Source organism: Panulirus ornatus, chromosome 13, assembly GCF_036320965.1.
Source record: "Panulirus ornatus isolate Po-2019 chromosome 13, ASM3632096v1, whole genome shotgun sequence".
NCBI lineage: Eukaryota > Metazoa > Arthropoda > Malacostraca > Decapoda > Palinuridae > Panulirus > Panulirus ornatus.
Window position 1 is genome coordinate 42883096 of NC_092236.1, and position 8934 is coordinate 42892029.

The 8934-nt window shown below is 40.8% G+C and overlaps 5 non-coding genes across 5 annotated transcripts; 1 reads left to right on the forward strand and 4 right to left on the reverse strand.

Annotated features, from left to right (window-relative positions):
• Positions 1 to 562: 562 nt before the first annotated feature.
• TRNAA-AGC (transfer RNA alanine (anticodon AGC)) lies at positions 563 to 635 on the reverse strand. Its single transcript has one exon. It is a non-coding gene; the product is annotated as a tRNA-Ala (tRNA).
• Positions 636 to 642: 7 nt separating this feature from the next.
• TRNAA-UGC (transfer RNA alanine (anticodon UGC)) lies at positions 643 to 714 on the reverse strand. The gene has a single exon. It is a non-coding gene; the product is annotated as a tRNA-Ala (tRNA).
• Positions 715 to 1134: 420 nt separating this feature from the next.
• On the forward strand, positions 1135 to 1206 carry TRNAA-UGC (transfer RNA alanine (anticodon UGC)). Its single transcript has one exon. It is a non-coding gene; the product is annotated as a tRNA-Ala (tRNA).
• Positions 1207 to 7525: 6319 nt separating this feature from the next.
• On the reverse strand, positions 7526 to 7598 carry TRNAA-AGC (transfer RNA alanine (anticodon AGC)). Its single transcript has one exon. It is a non-coding gene; the product is annotated as a tRNA-Ala (tRNA).
• A 7-nt stretch (positions 7599 to 7605) lies between these two features.
• TRNAA-UGC (transfer RNA alanine (anticodon UGC)) lies at positions 7606 to 7677 on the reverse strand. The gene has a single exon. It is a non-coding gene; the product is annotated as a tRNA-Ala (tRNA).
• Positions 7678 to 8934: the final 1257 nt, after the last annotated feature.

Here is an 8934-nt window from a genome sequence, read left to right on the forward strand (position 1 = left end):
AAAACCACTCGGAAAGAGACAGCTCATAGCACATAAAAGTAAGGGAAAACACTAAAACTGAAGCAATTAACAAAATCAAGTAGGGTAGTATCAGTAATTGGATACAACATATGGAAACAGAAATATAGAAAACTTATATTCAAGCAAAAAAACAGAGGAACAATATCACAGGAGGTAGAAATCTAGAAAATCTATCACGAAATACACTAAGTAGGTCCAGCGAGAGCGACAACATGCTCGCTCGTAATGAACAACAATATGGTAGGTCACTCTGGAAGATTGAATCGTACTGACATAATATAGGACCACCGATACAGACTTAGATCTGGACTATCTTCTTTAAACAAAGTTAACATCCACTGAATGAACCAATCAAATAGTTTTATATTCTTCATGACGTTCAAGGAGCCACCGTGTGCAGTTTATGGAATAAACTGTCCTATTGTGAAATGGTCGTGGTACAGTGTTGTTGTGGCAGGTGATATGATAACTCGCATGTGAAGCTGTTATGAAAAAAAGACTTTTTGGCACAAAATATAGCTGTAAAAAATGGTTAGGCTAGTGGAGATGCGGGGCATCGATCCCCGTACCTCTCGCATGCTAAGCGAGCGCTCTACCATCTGAGCTACATCCCCATTACCCTGGAGGTGCCGGGGATTGAACCCGGGGACTTTCACATGCAAAGCGAACGCTCTACCACTGAGCTACACTCCCTTGCGTTTCTTGTGCTACGGCAGCTGTAGTAATTTTTCACTTTTCACGGAATGCACTTGGCCCCTCTCTCTCTTCCTTCTTTTGGAAAATTAAAAAAAAAAAAAGAGGGGAGGATGTCCAGCCCCTTGCCCCCTCCCCTTTAGCCGCCTTCTACGACAAGCAGGAAATACGTGGGAAGTATTCTTTCTCCCCTATGTATAGGGTTTATAGAGTTTACCGCAAGCAGGTGAATGTAGAATGGAAAAAGTGTATAACTTGAGAAAACTACCCTTCATATAGAGAAAGATGGTTTTAAAATATATTTACTACAAATCATATACTAACGAAATGTTATGGTACCTCTTTCAGTTATTTTCATAGCTGGTGCATTCTGTGAAAAATGAGAAGTTACTTTAGCTGCCGTAGCACTGAATATGCAAGGGGGGTGTAGCTCAGTGGTAGAGCGTTCGCTTTGCATGTGAAAGGCCCCGGGTTCGATCCCCGGCACCTCCAGGGTCATGGGGATGTAGCTCAGATGGTAGAAAGCTCGCTTAGCATGCGGGAGGAACTGCTATCGATCCCCTGCATCTTCATAAGCCTAACATATTTTGCAGCTATATTTTGCGCCAGTAAGATATATTCCAGACCACCTTCACCTGCGGGTTACCATATCACCAAAAAAAAAACCTATGTATAACGATCATTTCACAGTAGGACAGTTTATTCCACCAATTGCAAAATGTCGTGAAAAATGTATCCGATTGGTTTATTTAGTGGATCTAACTTTATTTAAAGAAGATGGATCAAATCCAAGTGTGCCTCTGTCTAGGAAGGCTACAAAGGCCGCCCACTCATAGATACGATTCCACTTCTGTCTCAAACAGGCTCTTTTTCTAACTGCTGAAATCTCATCTTTCCTCCCTTACTCGATACATACTTTTTTGAGGAATGTGGAGGGCGCCCAACGCCATGGAGGCGGCCATACAGAAGCCGAGCTGGGTGTCGACGGCCATTCACCATGAAACGTTCTCCAGCAGCAGTTCTCGCCTGTAGCCATTAATGATCAAGGCTTCTCTGTCCCAGAGTTAGAGAGCTGAACGAACAAACCCTGCCAAGCTCTAGTTGTAGGCACTGGCGGCTCGTGACTGCAAATTAGAGACACTGCAATCGACCCACGCGTCATGTTGAATGAAACTTGAATGTTTAGTCTCCTCAACTTTACAGTATGGGTACGCAGACCGTCGATCGGTCATACAAAGTATAACTTTGTTATTTCTTTGAAATAACAAAGTTATCAAATAATTCTTCCATAGATCCTTTAATTTCTGTGTTATTTTGTTATTCAATAGATGATGTCAAAAAAGTTATAGGTCTATCGTTCATCATAGTATCATACAACAAACTTTTAACTGTCTTCATGTTGAAAAGCATAACCCTCAGCTGAAGGCGGTCTGGTGCAAATTTTTCTGGTGGAGAAGGGCACCGATTCACGTACTAACCGCTTGCTCAGCGAGCATGCTACCATCTAAGCTATATCCACACAGCCTTGAAGGTGTCGAGAACTGTATTCAACGCTAAAGCAGCTAAATTCATCATTTTCCATGAAATACTTCTACCTTGAGTTAAGCCCCTATAACACCTTTTCATCTCTATGCTTTGAAGATATGTGTTGCTGTTTGAAGTAACTAATTATCATTCTTAACTTTGGAAACTAAATGATCAGTCGAATAAAAGCTTATTGAAAATATTATTGATACTTAGAGAAACTAACGATTATTTCCAGTTTCGAAAACTACATCAACAATATCAAACAATCTTTCATTGTACCTAAGGGCTAACAGAACAAAGATGACTGAATAATCAAGAAGGTTCATGAGTTGATTACAGTGAATAAACTAAACGTTGACTAAAACAATGATATTTGTAAATAATTTTAGACAAGACTCCATACTATTTTCAATAAGAGAATTCTGAAGCTCAAAAAATTTTACTTTAGTACTAGTTAAGATGGCTGAGGCACCTGAATGCTCTACTCAAAGTTACCGTGGGTAGGGGAAGGAGTGAAGGTTCTGAAAACGATGAAGAATGTGTGAAAGGCGAGAACGATAACTCGGAGAGCAAAAAATGGAATGTTTAAAGGAATAGTGGTTCCAACAATTTTCTAAGGTTACGAGGTATGGGCCATAGATAGGGTTGTACGGAGGAGAATGGATGTGTTGGAAATAAAATGCAGACAATATGTGGTGTGAGGTGGTTTGATCGAGTAAGTAATGTGAGGGTAAGAGAGATGTGTGGAAATAAAGAGTGTGGTTCAGAGCAGGAGAGCGTGTGTTGAAATACTTTCGACATATGGAGACAATGTGTGAGGAAAGATTGACAAAGACAGTATATGTGTCAGAGGTGGAAGGAACAAGGAGAAGCGAAAGACCACATTGGAGGTGGAAGGATGAAGTGAAAAAGATTTTGAGCGATTGGGGCCTGAATATAAGAGAGGGTGAGAGGCGTGCAAAGAATACAGTGAACTGAAACGATTTGTTATACCGGGGTCGACGTACTGTCAATGTGCTGAACCACTGCATGAAAGCGTCAGTGGTACCATGAAAAAGGTCTGTATATATATATATATATATATATATATATATATATATATATATATATATATATATATATATATATATATATATATATATATATATATATATATATATATATATATATATATATATATATATATATATATATATATATATATATATATATATATATATATATATATATAAATATATATATATATATATATATATATATATATATATATATATATATATATTCTTTTTTTTTTTGGAAAAAAATATATATATATATATATATATATTTATTTATTATTTCGCTTTGTCGCTGTCTCCCGCGTTTGCGAGGTAGCGCAAGGAAACAAACGAGAGAAATGGCCCAACCCACCCCCATACACATGTATATACATACACGTCCACACACGCAAATATACATACCTATACATCTCAATGTACATATATATATACACACACAGACACATACATATATACCCATGCACACAATTCACACTGTCTGCCTTTATTCATTCCCATCGCCACCTCGCCACACATGGAACACCATCCCCCTCCCCCCTCATGTGTGCGAGGTAGCGCTAGGAAAAGACAACAAAGGCCACATTCGTTCACACTCAGTCTCTAGCTGTCATGCAATAATGCCCGAAACCACAGCTCCCTTTCCACATTCAGGCCCCACACAACTTTCCATGGATTACCCCAGACGCTTCACATGCCCTGATTCAATCCACTGACAGCAGGTCAACCCCGGTATACGACATCGATCCAATTCACTCTATTCCTTGTCCGCCTTTCACCCCCCTGCATGTTCAGGCCCCGATCACACAAAATCTTTTTCACTCCATCTTTCCACCTCCAATTTGGTCTCCCACTTCTCTTCGTTCCCTCCACCTCCGACACATATATCCTCTTGGTCAATCTTTCCTCACTCATTCTCTCCATGTGCCCAAACCATTTCAAAACACCCTCTTCTGCTCTCTCAACCACGCTCTTTTTATTTCCACACATCTCTCTTACCCTTACATTACTTACTCGATCAAACCACCTCACACCACACATTGTCCTCAAACATCTCATTTTCAGAACATCCACCCTCCTGCGCACAACTCTATCCATAGCCTACGCCTCGCAACCATACAACATTGTTGGAACCACTATTCCTTCAAACAAACCCATTTTTGCTTTCCGAGATAATGTTCTCGACTTGCAAACATTCTTCAAGGCTCCAAGAATTTTCGCCCCCTCCCCCACCCTATGATTCACTTCCGCTTCCATGGTTCCATCCGCTGCCAGATCCACTCCCAGATATCTAAAACACTTTACTTCCTCCAGTTTTTCTCCATTCAAACTTACCTCCCAATTGACTTGACCCTCAACCCTACTGTACCTAATAACCTTGCTCTTATTCACATTTACTCTTAACTTTCCTCTTTCACACACTTTACCAAACTCAGTCACCAGCTTCTGCAGTTTCTCACATGAATCAGCCACCAGCGCTGTATCATCAGCTAACAACAACTGATTTACTTCCCAAGCTCTCTCATCCACACCAGACTTCATACTTGCCCCTCTTTCCAAAACTCTAGCATTCACTTCCCTAACAACCCCATCCATAAACAAATTAAACAACCATGGAGACATCACACCCCCTTGCCGCAAACCTACATTCACTGAGAACCAATCACTTTCCTCTCTTCCTACACGTACACATGCCTTACATTTTCGATAAAAACTTTTCACTTCTTCTAACAACTTGCCTCCCACACCATATATTCTTAATACCTTCCACAGAGCCTTTCTATCAACTCTATCATATGCCTTCTCCAGATCCATAAATGCTACATACAAATCCATTTGCTTTTCTAAGTATTTCTCACATACATTCTTCAAAACAAACACCTGATCCACACATCCTCTACCACTTCTGAAACCACACTGCTCTTCCCCAATCTGATGCTTTGTACATGCCTTCACCCTCTCAATCAATCCCCTCCCATATAATTTACCAGGAATACTCAACAAACTTATACCTCTGCAATTTGAGCACTCACTCTTATCCCCTTTGCCTTTGTACAATGGCACTATGCACGCATTCCGCCAATCCTCAGGCACCTCACCATGAGTCATACATACATTAAATAACCTTACCAACCAGTCAACAATACAGTCACCCCTTTTTAAATAGATTCCACTGCAATACCATCCAAACCTGCTGCCTTGCCGGCTTTCATCTTCCGCAAAGCTTTTACTACCTCTTCTCTGTTTACCAAATCATTTTCCCTAACCCTCTCACTTTGCACACCACCTCGACCAAAACACCCTATATCTGCCACTGTATCATCAAACACATTCAACAGACCTTCAAAATACTCACTCCATCTCCTTCTCACATCACCGCTACTTGTTATCACCTCCCCATTTGCGCCCTTCACTGAAGTTCCCATTTGCTCCCTTGTCTTACGCACTTTATTTACCTCCTTCCAGAACATCTTTTTATTCTCCCTAAAATTTAATGATACTCTCTCACCCCAACTCTCATTTGCCCTTTTTTTCACCTCTTGCACCTTTCTCTTGACCTCCTGTCTCTTTCTTTTATACATCTCCCACTCAATTGCATTTTTTCCCTGCAAAAATCGTCCAAATGCCTCTCTCTTCTCTTTCACTAATACTCTTACTTCTTCATCCCACCACTCACTACCCTTTCTAATCAACCCACCTCCCACTCTTCTCATGCCACAAGCATCTTTTGCGCAATCCATCAATGATTCCCTAAATACATCCCATTCCTCCCCCACTCCCCTTGCTTCCATTGTTCTCACCTTTTTCCATTCTGTACTCAGTCTCTCCTGGTACTTCCTCACACAGGTCTCCTTCTCAAGCTCACTTACTCTCACCACCCTCTTCACCCCAACATTCACTCTTCTTTTCTGAAAACCCATACAAATCTTCACCTTAGCCTCCACAAGATAATGATCAGACATCCCTCCAGTTGCACCTCTCAGCACATTAACATCCAAAAGTCTCTCTTTCGCACGCCTGTCAATTAACACGTAATCCAATAACGCTCTCTGGCCATCTCTCCTACTTACATGCGTATACTTATGTATATCTCGCTTTTTAAACCAGGTATTCCCAATCATCAGTCCTTTTTCAGCACATAAATCTACAAGCTCTTCACCATTTCCATTTACAACACTGAACACCCCATGTATACCAATTATTCCCTCAACTGCCACATTACTCACCTTTGCATTCAAATCACCCATCACTATAACCCGGTCTCGTGCATCAAAACCACTAACACACTCATTCAGCTGCTCCCAAAACACTTGCCTCTCATCCTCCTCGAAGGCTCAGAGTGGGGTGCCTAAATGTGTGTGGATGTAACCAAGATGTGAAAAAAGGAGAGATAGGTAGTATGTTTGAGGAAAGGAACCTGGATGTTTTGGCTCTGAGTGAAACGAAGCTCAAGGGTAAAGGGGAAGAGTGGTTTGGGAATGTCTGGGGAGTAAAGTCAGGGGTTAGTGAGAGGACAAGAGCAAGGGAAGGAGTAGCAATACTCCTGAAACAGGAGTTGTGGGAGTATGTGATAGAGTGTAAGAAAGTAAATTCTCGATTAATATGGGTAAAACTGAAAGTTGATGGAGAGAGGTGGGTGATTATTGGTGCATATGCACCTGGGCATGAGAAGAAAGATATATATATATATATGCACATAGCAAATAAAAGTAAGGGAAAACACTAAAAACGAAACAGTTAACAAGATTAAGTAGGGTAGTATCAGTAATTAGATACAACATATGGAAGCAGAAATATAGAAAACTTACATCTAAGCAAAAACACAGAAGAACAATATCACACGAGGTAGAAATCTAGAAAATCTATCACGAAATACACTAAGTAGGTCCAGCGAGAGCGGCAACATGCTCGCTCGTAATGAACAACAATATGGTAGGTCACTCTGGAAGATTGAATCGTACTGACATAGTATACGAGCACCGATGCAGACTTAGATCTGGACCATCTTTCTTAAACAAAGTTAACATCCACTGAATGGAACACTCGAATATTTTTTTTCACGAAGTTGAAGGAGCCACTGTGTGCAGCTTATGAAATAAACTGTTCTATTGTGAAATGTTCGTGGTACAGTGTTGTTGTGACAGGTGATATGATAACTCGCAGGTGAAGTTGTTCTGGAATAAGACTTTTTTGGCACAAAACATAGCTGCAAAAAAAAGTTAGGCTAGTGGAGATGCGGGGCATCGATCCCCGTACCTCTCGCATGCTAAGCGAGCGCTCTACCATCTGAGCTACATCCCCATGACCCTGGAGGTGCCGGGGATCGAACCCGGGGCCTTTCACATGCAAAGCGAAAGCTCTACCACTGAGCTACACCCCCTTACGTGTCTGTTACACGGCAGCTGTAGGAAATTTTTCACTTTTCACGGAATGCACTTGGCCCCTCTCTCTCTTCCTTCTTTTGGAAAATTAAAAAAAAAAAAAGAGGGGAGGATTTCCAGCCCCTTGCTCCCTCCCCTTTAGCCACCTTCTACGACAAGCAGGAAATACGTAGGAAGTATTCTTTCTCCCCTGTGTATAGGGATAATATATACATATATATTTATATATATATATATATATATATATATCTTTCTTTTCTTTTCTTTCAAACTATTCGCCATTTCCCGCATTAGCGAGGTAGCGTTCAGAACAGAGGACTGGGCCTTTGAGGGAATACCCTCACCTGGCCCAATTCTCTGTTCCTTCTTTTGGAAAATTAAAAAAAAACGAGAGGGGAGGATTTCCAGCCCCCTGCTCCCTCCCCTTTTAGTCGCCTTCTACGACACGCAGGGAATACGTGGGAAGTATTCTTTCTCCCCTATCCCCAGGGAAAATATATATATATATATATATATATATATATATATATATATATATATATATATATTTATTATCCCTGGTGATAGGGGAGAAAGAATACTTCCCACGTATTCCCTGCGTGTCGTAGAAGGCGACTAAAAGGGGAGGGAGCGGGGGGCTGGAAATCCTCTCCTCTTGTTTCTTTTTTCATTTTTCCAAAAGAAGGAAAAGAGAAGGGGGCCAGGTGAGGATATTCCCTCAGAGGCCCAGTCCTCTGTTCTTAACGCTACCTTGCTAACGCGGGAAATGGCGAGTAGTTTGAAAGAAAAAAGAAATATATATATATATATTTATATATATGTATATATATATATATATATATATATATATATATATATATATATATATATATATATATATATATATATATATATATATATATAACCAAGAGAATATATGTGTCGGAGGTGGAGGGAACGAGGAGAAGAGGGAGACCAAATTGGAGGTGGAAAGATGGAGTGAAAAAGATTTTGTGTGATCGGGGCCTGAACATGCAGGAGGGTGAAAGGAGGGCAAGGAATAGAGTGAATTGGAGCGATGTGGTATACAGGGGTTGACGTGCTGTCAGTGGATTGAATCAAGGCATGTGAAGCGTCTGGGGTAAACCATGGAAAGCTGTGTAGGTATGTATATTTGCGTGTGTGGACGTATGTATATACATGTGTATGGGGGTGGGTTGGGCCATTTCTTTCGTCTGTTTCCTTGCGCTACCTCGCAAACGCGGGAGACGGCGGCA